Below are 10,598 nucleotides of genomic sequence, written 5' to 3' on the forward strand. Positions count from 1 at the left end.
TATTTATTTAACACCAAGCATGGGGTAGATATTTGGAAAACAGACTGAGAAGAAAAGCCTGGACACTGCCCTGGAAAACTTTTGGGGTCTTTCCCAGAGACACCTGCTGATTCTTCTAGAGCTGCTGCGCTGGGTAACTTAAAACAAGTGTGAAACCCATTTAGCCCAGATTTGGTCCCAACCATGTTCAAATGGGTATTAAAGAACATAATAGGAATTAGTGAAACTTCCGATTATCCCAAATACATGGACTTTGGTACACAATAGAGATGTATTTGTAAAAGCTAAAAATGCCTCAGGAAAGCGTACACTTACTGAGTGCAAAGCCATTCAGCCCTATGAGTACTGCCAGCCCCTGGGAATGTGGACGGTCTGGGCACTGAAGGAGGGCGCCTAGCTGCTGTGAAGCCTTCCAACAACACTTCAGAGTCGACGCCGTCAGCCAGTTTCTCCTCATGGAAACCATTTTGCCACCAAAGAAATATTATAGTTTCCCCTCATTTAATTACATGGACTTTTGCTAAATTAAATGCACTAAGAGGCTGGGAGCCAACATCTACAAAGGAGAAATCTCAGATTCCTCTGTTTTTTGTGGCTCTGTGCTTCCTTAAAAACAGGCACTGGGCAATGGAAAATGTGGTAAAGGTTTTAACGTTCGTGCTAAAAGGAAAAACACCTTTCCTTTCTTTTACGTTGGCCAGCCACACCTGGCAAGGCAAAGACCAGCTGAGTGAAAAGTCACTTGTGCAAAATTCAGCTGAGTTGTCAGTTGAGCTCAGCAAGCAGTGACTTGGAAACAAAAAAATTGGAGGAAAGTACCTGAGGCTTAAGATACATTGCATTTCTGGTGTTAGAATATATGTGTATGTAAACTTTCAACTTTTTTTGAATTGATGAGAAGTAGGTCACTCACCCTCAAAGAAATGTTCTCAAGAAAATATCCCAAAGTATACAATTTTATTTTATATTATTTTAATGCCTGGCATACAGTACAAGAAAATTAAAAGTAGTGAAAACAATTCTCCATAAAGTAGGAGATATTTGCTCTACAATTTCCATTGTGATGTCAGTCCTTTGTAAAGCTGAGTAAAGAGGAGACAGGAGATAGGGGCACCTAATAATTCCTATGAGTCTTCTCTCTAATTTGGCTAGAAAGGAATTTATATCTTCTTTGCTTGATCCTGAAACATGTATCCTCAGGTGGGAAAAGAAGTCCGGTTGTGGGGAGAGGAGATAATTCTACTCTTAGTTTTTCCACATGGCTTTATTCAAAAATTGTTTAACGTTTTTGGAAACAATGTCTTTACTTGAAAAATAGTAAAACAGATGCTTCCTAACAGATGCTGATTGTCACATGTCTTGAGGACTGAGGTGAAGAAAGTAGAGATGTTTCTATCTGTTCTGGATGAGTGGGGTGGTACCACAGAGTCGTTGCCCCAACACACTCACCTCCCTGTCCTAACATCCAGGCCAATTTGAGATGCTTTTGAGTCTGTACAGGGCATTAATGAAGGCTGCAAAAGCTTTCCTGAACGTTAAATTCCTTAGTCAACTTCTGGGCCCCTTTAAACTGTGAACAAGACGACCCTTGTTCTGGAAAATCTAACCCCTCTTGCCAACACACACACATATACAAAAACACGACTGTTGGGAAAATAAATCTTTCCAGAGAAAATAGATTCCTTTCCAATTCAGTCAACTGTACTGAGCTGGAAAGGGAGAAATGTTATTTTTCCAGGGTGAAAGGAAAACAAGATCTCTCCTTGTTTACTCCATCTAGCCCATTTCAAAAGAAGGTCAGTTTAATGCCTTCACTAAAAAAAAAAATCTCAAGTGCTGTTTATCAGAAGACGCTTGGTTCCTTTTAGGCTGGGAATCACACATTGGGGCTCTGTGCTTTTTCTCTTTGACCCAAGATACACATGGCAGGGCTGAATTCCCTGCTGCTCTGGAGATGTCAAAAGTGTTGGGAATGGGAAAGACAAAGGGTGGGGACAGAGTCTGGTGATGTGGGATTCTTTGCCATTGGCCGGCCTCCCTATCGCCAGCGTTATGTCCCACCCAAATCACTGAGCATGAAATATTGAGCTTATGAATTGATCTCCATTTAAGGCCACACACATATTCTATGCTTTCTTTTACCTGTATTCCCTGTAATTTGCAGACCCAAATCATCCCTAGGAGAGTGAGAAGGCATGGAAGTAATGAAGTGCCTGGCTGAGGAGCATGGACAGAATTTAAATTAGAAACAATGCTGTATATTCCCTGGCATGTTCTGTAGAGCTTAGTAAGTCTCTAAGAAGTCCCAACCACGGCTACATCAACTTGAGACTGAAGAGTCCAGCTTTCTAGCTTCTCAACATGAAAATAGGCTTCACATGTATAGCATGTAGCATATAGTTATTGCTCAGTAAAAGTCTGGTGAAAAAACTCAAATGTGTTTTAAAAAATGATAAATCTGGGAGAATAAACTTAAAAAAAAATCTTATTATAAAAAATGTTCCCACAACATGGATAAACCTTGAGGACATTATGCTAAGTGAAATAAGCCAGTCACAAGAAGACAAATACTGTTTGATTCCATTTATGTGAGGTGTCCAAAATAGTCAAACTATTAGAAACAGAAAGTAGAATGGTGGTTACCAGGGGCTGGGGGGAGGCAGAAAAAGGGAGTTGTTTAATATATGCAGAGTTTCGAATTTACAAGATGAAAAAGTTCTGGAGATCTGTTTCATAACAATGTGAATATACTTACTACTGAACTGTATACTTAAAAATGGTTAAGATGGTAAATTTCATGTTATGTGTTTTTACCACAATAAAAAAAAGGTACTTTACATAATTAGAGAATAATACACTTACAAAACTAGAGAATAATACACTTAAAATGGATCTGAAAGAAGTCACCAGGTCACTCTCCCACCCAAAGCAGGATATTCCATTAGATATTATAGAGAAAGGTAATAATGTTGTACATATTCATTTGTTTCAAGTAGTGTTAATTTGTGGTTACCATAAGCTTATGCAATATGTATTTTTCTTTTCTGTCTCATTCCAAAGCAGTTCCAAACAGAACAAGTGTTCTGCTTGATTGCATTGGAACGTGAGTGAGCCCCAAATGGAAAAAGTTGCTTCCCTCCTTCCCATTTGTTTAATGGCTGGTGCAGTTTGGATCTTCCCAGGTCCGGGAGGGAAAAAGATTTGTTTTCAAATTAATACTCTGAAACCTGAGAAGAGTCGGAAAACCTGCAGTCCCCTCATGGTACAACCAAAATTATTCCATGGACTTCTGGGTTCAAGGGATCCTTCCAAGGCCCCATTCAGCCTGGCTCCAGAGATTGGAGGGAAAGGAGGGAGCATTTGCAAAGACGTCTTGCGAGAAGCACTAAAGGCCTGTGGCTGTTCCAAAGAAACCTCCATTCCCGATGACTGAAGTGGGAAAAAATGCCATGTTGTTGCGTAGTCAAACACTCATTATCTGAGAATGATGCAAAGGAAATTGTTGATTTTAAAGAGAATGTTTAAATAATGCAGGATTGAAAACAATGTATCTAGACCTGTGCTGTTCAATGCAGTAGCCACGAGTCACACGTGGTTATTAAGCACTTCAAATGTGGCTCATCCGAATTGAGATGTGTTCTAAGTATAAAATAGACACCCGATTTTGAAAACAATACAAAAAAAAAATGAATGTAAAATATCTTAATAACTTTTATATTGGTCACATGTTAAAATTATATTTTGTATATATTGGATTAAATAAAATATATTATTATAATCAATTTGATCTGTTTCTATTTACTTTCTTAACATGACTACTAAAAAATTTTAAGTGACATATGTGGCTTGCATTATATTCCTATCAGACAGTGCTGAAGTAGACTGTTCTGTGAAATTTAGAATTAATAAGATAAGAATTGAAGGTAAAGATCTACAAAGGTATGATAAAATAGTAATAATAGTAATAATAATAGGTAGATAATCTTTATGACACATCTACTCTATATCCGACACTTAATCTATATGATTTTATTCAATCCTAATATCATTCCTGAAAGGTAATTATTATTAGTGCCATTTATCGAAAGGCTGTGTCTTGCCCAAAACTGTATAGCTTGCTGGCGATAGAGCTGGTATTTAAATTCAGGTCTTCTGGCACTAAAATACATGAGCTTTCCAGTCTGAAATGATGTCTCCTAAGCATTCTTTACCTCGCTTTAAAAGACATACCCCAGATTGTTGACATTCAGTGACTTGGAAAAAGTAGGGCTATCTTCCCATTCAGTTCCTAAGTATAGCTTAAAAGTTTTGATTATCTGAAAAATCAGTGTTATCTATTCATTCTTTTATTATCAAGAAGAGGTTAATAGAAACATTGGTCCTTAAACTATAAAAACGAACAGAATTTAAGTTGGAGAAAATTACAAATTAAGTTTCAATTTTTCCTAAACACAGAAGAAAAAGGGAACTTATTCGATGACAGAGAAGTTAAAATTTATTGAGTACCTTTATTTCCATCAGGGTATCCCATAATAAGAATTACAAATTCTTAACAGGTCCAAAATGGAAAACATCATATTTATCCCCAAACCAGCTCCTTCTCCTTCTTCATTCTCCATCCTCCATCTTGGGCACTGTCACCTGAATCTACCCAGTTGATTAAGCCAGTTATTTTCTCTACTCCTATTATTTCTTTATCCTCCTTTCAATTTCATCAGCTTATAGGACACAGGTTTACCTACTTTGCCTGAATGTACAGATTGTGGTTCCCAATGGGTGCGCCAATCCTTACTCTCAGCAGCAGGATATATCCCCATATCAGCCAACATGGGGTAGAACTCAGCTTTCTAATTTTTTCCAGTCAAACAGGTATAAAATTATAGCTCGTTGTTATGTTAATTTGCTGAGTTACACGACTCGTTAGCTTTTTGAATTTATTGCTCCGTAAAGTACCTGTTGGTATACTTTGCCCATTTTTGTATTGAGGTTACTCTCTTTTTCCTGTTGATTTGATTTCTTGTTTGATTTGTGTTCCTCTTCTATATTCTAAATAGGAATCTCTTGTCCAATTGAAACATTCTAAAGGCTCTTCTCCCACCTTGAAATACATTTCTAACTTTATCCATGTGCCCTTTGTATAACAGAAATCCTTAACTCTGGGGTACTCAAAAATCAATTTTATACCATATGGTTTTTTGACGTTTTTGCTTAAGAAGTTCTTTACTGCCTCAACATCAGACACATTTTTAGAATAAATTTATCAAACATCTAACTGGAATTTTGTTGGGATTACATTGTATTTACTAGATAAATGTGGGGAAAAGATTTCATTACAATATTGTCTTCTCATCCAAGAACAAGGAATGTCTCTCTTCACTCAGGTTTTTTTCTATGTTCTTTATTAGAATGTTTAAGTTTTCTCAAGGAGGCTTTATGTATTCTTGGTTATGTTAAGTACCAGACATTTTTTTCAGTTGTTGTTGCTGTGTAAATGGTATCTTGTTTTTTAATAACATTTTCTAATTGTTTGCTGTTGGAAATGGTCTTATAATTCGATCATATATCCACCAGGTTCTTATAGTTTACCTGTTGATTCTATATTGGTTATTCTGAGTAGATAAGTATATCACCTGCAAAAACCAATAATTTGTTTCTTTCCAATCCTTTTATTTCTCTTTCTTTCCTTCAGCGTTGGCCAGGACTTCCAATATTATAGCATTGGTTGTAATTTACAGTGGTTTCTGACTATGAGAATATTTGTCTTATTTCCAGTCTTAACAGGAATGCACTTCAAGTTTCTCCATTAAGTATAATATTTGCTGAGGGTTTTGGAATATAACCATCATCCATTTAAGAGAATTAAAGAAGTCCTTTTCTACTCTTAGTTTGCTAAAAGTTTTTGTCATAAATAAGTTAAGAGTTTGTCAAGTGCTTTTTCTGCATCAATTGAAATTATCACGAGATTTTTAAAAATGTAATCTATTAATGTTCTGAATTATGTTGGCAGAAATCTTAATGATGAACAATTCATTAATCGAGCTGTGTTATTTTAAAACATATTATTGGAATTAATTAGCTAATATTTTAAAAGATTTTTCATCTACTTCAATAAGAGAAAGAGGGTATGGTTTTCTTTCTTTCTTTTTATGCTGTGTTCATTTGATTATACCAATATTATTAAATGAGCTTGGCAGCTTTTGGTTTGTCTCTTCTGGAATAACTTACAATGCAGATGGAAATTTACTGTTCCTCAGGAGTTTCACCTAAAAAACCATTTGTGCCTAGAGTTTTTTGAGAGGGGATGTTGTCAATTGCAATTCAATCTCTTTAAAACTTATTGGTCCATTCAAGTTCCTTATTTCTTATGCCAATTTTGGCATTTAATATTTTTTCATTTTGTCTAGGTTTTCAAATTTTTTAGTTCATAAAACTTTCAGTATTTTAATGTTTTTTAAAAATGATAGCTGCTGGTAGAGATTTCAAACAATATAGAAAAGTTTAAGGAAGAAGTTGAAAAACTCCAAATCCTATGACCCAGAAATAATCTTAGTGTAGACATCTCTATATATGTATATAGTGAATCTTTTTTTTTTTGGTAAAACTGGGTCATTTTAACGTTTTTTACAATAGACTAAATAGTTCTCTTGATGACTGCAGACATGTAAGGCTGTTTGGTAGCATTCGGAAACATCACAGAAATGGTGGTTTTCCTGATTGGCGTGTAGTCTTCAATAATTATAAGGAGTTACTTGTAGGAAACTGCTGTCAAACCAGTAAGACTGCATTTATGCATCCATCATTTTCAGGATTGTTGATAACCCGGCATATTTTCCCAAATAACCTTGCCTCCTGTGTCAAGAGGCCCAACTCGCTCCCATTCACCTCAATGACAATACCTTTGGTAGTAACACCCAAAGTTATATATAGCAGGGGTGAGGGATTCTTCTTTACACCAAGTATTGGCAGGCAAAAGGTGGCTTTCAGTTCAGGATGCGTCACATGGGCCTTCTGGAAACATAAGCCCATTGGCCTAATGAATCTTTCATATTTAAGTGGTTTTCGAGTAAAGTCATCTCCAACAAAGCAGACTTTAGTAACTATCCTCTTCCACACTTTCTTCTGTGTCTTTCCTGTTCGAATAACTTTTAATACTTCTGTGTCTCCCTCAGCAGGAACTTTGGGCAGAGGGACTTGCCATTTCCCAGCTTTCTCTTTTCGTTTTTGTTTAATCATATTGGAAAGTACTTGAGCTTGGGACTGTCCCTCCCTGTCCAGTAGATATGCAGGGACTGCTGCTCCTTGTGGAGTTTTTTCATCATTCTTTTGTTTGGTGTTTCTCTCTTCATGCATCTTGATAGTCTTTTTCATTTGGATTTTCTCAGCATGGCGCTGCTCATGGTAGAGCTCAGCTTTCAGACTCATCATCTTTTTTGCCTTCTTTGAACGTTCATGAGCGTCTCAACCTTCCTTCTTTCTCTTTTACTCTTGGTAATCCAAATGGTATCCATAGCACTCACAGTGTAACTCAGTAAATTCATTTTGTGGCATCGTGCTGGCTGCCCAGCCGCCCCGTGCAGCCGCTGCGGCGCGGAGAAGCTGTCAATTTTCGGATCTCTGAGACCCACGAGCCAAGTCCCTGCACCCTGCGACAGGAAAGACATAGTTATAATTTTTATAGCATACATTTCTCTGTATGTATAGGGTTAAAATATTATTGTTGGTAATAATAGCAAACACATAGAGTACTTACTATTACATACAGATACAGATAGAAGAATGGACGCCTGGGTAGATAAATAGATAACCCTGTATATATTTTATTACAGTATCCATAACAATTTTTTTGTGTGTGTTTATTGATTACAAATACATCCCCCACAGGATTCTGAGCACAATGAGGGTGGGAACCCTGTTTTTTGCATGACTGGAGCTAGCCTGGTTCCTGGCATCTATTCTAAGCTTATCATATGTTTATCAGATACGTGAGTGAGGAAATGAATGAATGTGCAATGCCATGTGCAAACATTGTTCTAGGAGCTACATACATTTGGTTTATATAATCCTCCCCAGACCCTTGCAAGGAAGACAAGATCATCCCCATTTTACAGTGGAGGAAACTGAAACTGGAGGTAAGTAACTTGCCCAGGGTTTAACAAGGGACAGGCGACTGGCGGCACCAGATCCAACTCTGATACCCGCTCTCTTTCCACTGTACCACACTGATAATCAGGATAAACATCTCAGAATAAGGGAAAGACAAAAACGCAAAAGGGCGAAATAAATGCTGAGAATCTGCAGTTTCTTCCTTGAAGAGTGTTTATTAAGTTCCCCCTAGATATCCAGCATTGGGATAGGACTGAGTTTTAGTGACACAAAGACAGGGCTTCCACCTTTTACCCCTACTAAGCAAACAGTGAAACATGTGGCCTTAGGGTTGGGCTCTGCTCTGGAGTGTGGGGTGGGATGAAAGGGGTACACACAAGAAAGAAGATGGTTCCCAACGGCTTCCTACGTAAAGACAGGGAATGAAGAACATAGGCGACTGGAGGAGGGAGGGACAGGGCTCCACATCAACAGTGAGGAGCAGAAGAAAGGGCCCTGTGGGGGACAGTAGCAGGGCTGCACCCCTGCTTAGTCCTCCTTATAAAATGGTACCCGTGTGGGTCTACCAATTAGGAAAAAATGCCCTCTCTGGGCTGACCAATGAGAAGTTTCCCCTTCTTCCTGCTGCATGCACTACACTGGGAGCTGAGCAAGAGCAGATTTCAGCCCCTATTGCATCAGATTGACTGGGTGCCCTCATCAGGGCAAAACCACATGGCCACCTGCCTCCTGGCGAGAAGCTCCTGGTAAGGCCGTCTTCCTCATTGCTCACTTTATTTAAGGTCACTTTAACAAGTCATTAGAACACATCACAGTTGGCTTTATGATATCTGTCATTTAAGATGAACAAATATGTCAATAAAAAGAATTATAATCCAATTGGGGGGTGGGGTGGTGGGTGGGATAGCTTATTTTCTGGTGACTTGCATGTTACCAGAAACCCCAATTAAGAATTTCAGATTTCTTCACAATATTTTCAGATAGCCTCAGTTCTCTAAGAAGGTATGTATTCTGGAGGAGGGTGTATTAAAAAAATATTTTGGGACCCTGTTCATGTCTTTTTTTTTTTAATTCTGAATTTTTGTTGAAGTTTAGCATATACACAGAAAAGTGCACAAATTATAAATGTACAGCTCAATAAATTTTCACAAAATGAATACATCCAAGTAGCCAGCACCCAAGTCAAGAAACAGAATTAGTACTAGCACCCCAGGAACCCCTTTATGTCTTCTAGTCCCTGCTGGCCATCCACAGACAACCACTGCTCTGACTTTTGATGCCCCAGGCTCAATTTGGCTGTACGTGAACTCTGTAGATGGAATCATTCAATGTGTACTGTCTTCTGTCTAGCTTCTTTCCCTCAACCTTGCATTTGTGAGATAGATACATGTTATTGCCAGTAGCAATAGTTCATTCATTCTCACATTATTTAATTCACTCTACTGTTGATGGACATTTGGGTCCTTTCCTGTTTGGAGCTAATGTGAATGGTGGCCAGCCATTTTTAATGTTTGATCATTGTTGACATACTCCTGCCAAAAGCTACACCAAAGGTGAATGCGAAATTCAAGAGCTGATAAATTGCTGTGGCAGTAGGAAGCAAAAACAACTGCAAAAGATCTTTTTCCTTGCTTGGAAATTTAAAGATATGGTTACTATATAAGGCAGTTATATGCAATTCACTGCATAATGCCGATAGACAGTAAGCAGTGAGAAGGAAACAAGATCAATGAATTTGCAGGTAAGGAGTATTAGTCTACGTGATCCCAGCAATAGCTGGTTATTTTTATCCTCTGCCTTTAGCAAAGCTTGGTAACTTTTTCATGATATGATGTGACACTCCTAGGAGTTAACATATACACTGAGATGATTGACTTAAAACTCTGTGAGGTAGGTGGCAAGTGGCATTGCTCCCATTTTCCAGAAAAGGGAGTCTAGGCACATCACTTTACCTCCGTCTCGCCCTGTTCATGACAGCAAGTGAGTATCGGCTTCAAGCTGTGAGCTGAGCTCTGTCTCCAGCCATCCTCCCCACACAGTCAGCCTGGGAGGATGCCCAATGTGTTGTCAGGGAGGCTGTGGGAGGATCCGCAGCCTTGAGGTGGGAGGAATTCTATTAATACCTTAGATTTTTATAGTGCTCTGCCTCTAGAGGACTTTAAGCTTCCTTTCAGAAGAGCTGGCCAAAGTTTGTGACTCATATGCCAGCATTAGGAGAAATGTCATTTTGGAGATGGGCCTTCATATGGCTCTTGCGGCGACTTCTGGGGTTTTGTAGGGGCTGATTCCCCATCTCTGGTCATTACGCTCAGGGTTCAAGAAACTGATGAACTAGTCAAGGGGTAGTTCTCTTTTCTCCCCAAAACATCACTCACAGCATCCCAGCTCTTAGGCTTTCTGGGTGTCTTCAAACAAGCTGCCCTGAGCCCAGGGGTTCTTTCTCTCTGTGCCATGGATTCCTATGGCTGTCTGGTGAAGCCTCTGGCCTCTTTCTC

General features: G+C 38.6%; 1 pseudogene; it reads right to left on the reverse strand.

Moving 5' to 3' along the window:
• Positions 1–6,747: 6,747 nt before the first annotated feature.
• LOC101405429 (ribosome biogenesis protein NSA2 homolog pseudogene) lies at positions 6,748–7,548 on the reverse strand (annotated as a pseudogene).
• Positions 7,549–10,598: the final 3,050 nt, after the last annotated feature.

The sequence above is a fragment of the Ceratotherium simum genome, chromosome 10, assembly GCF_057802395.1.
Source record: "Ceratotherium simum simum isolate JZ-2026a chromosome 10, ASM5780239v1, whole genome shotgun sequence".
Lineage (NCBI taxonomy): Eukaryota > Metazoa > Chordata > Mammalia > Perissodactyla > Rhinocerotidae > Ceratotherium > Ceratotherium simum.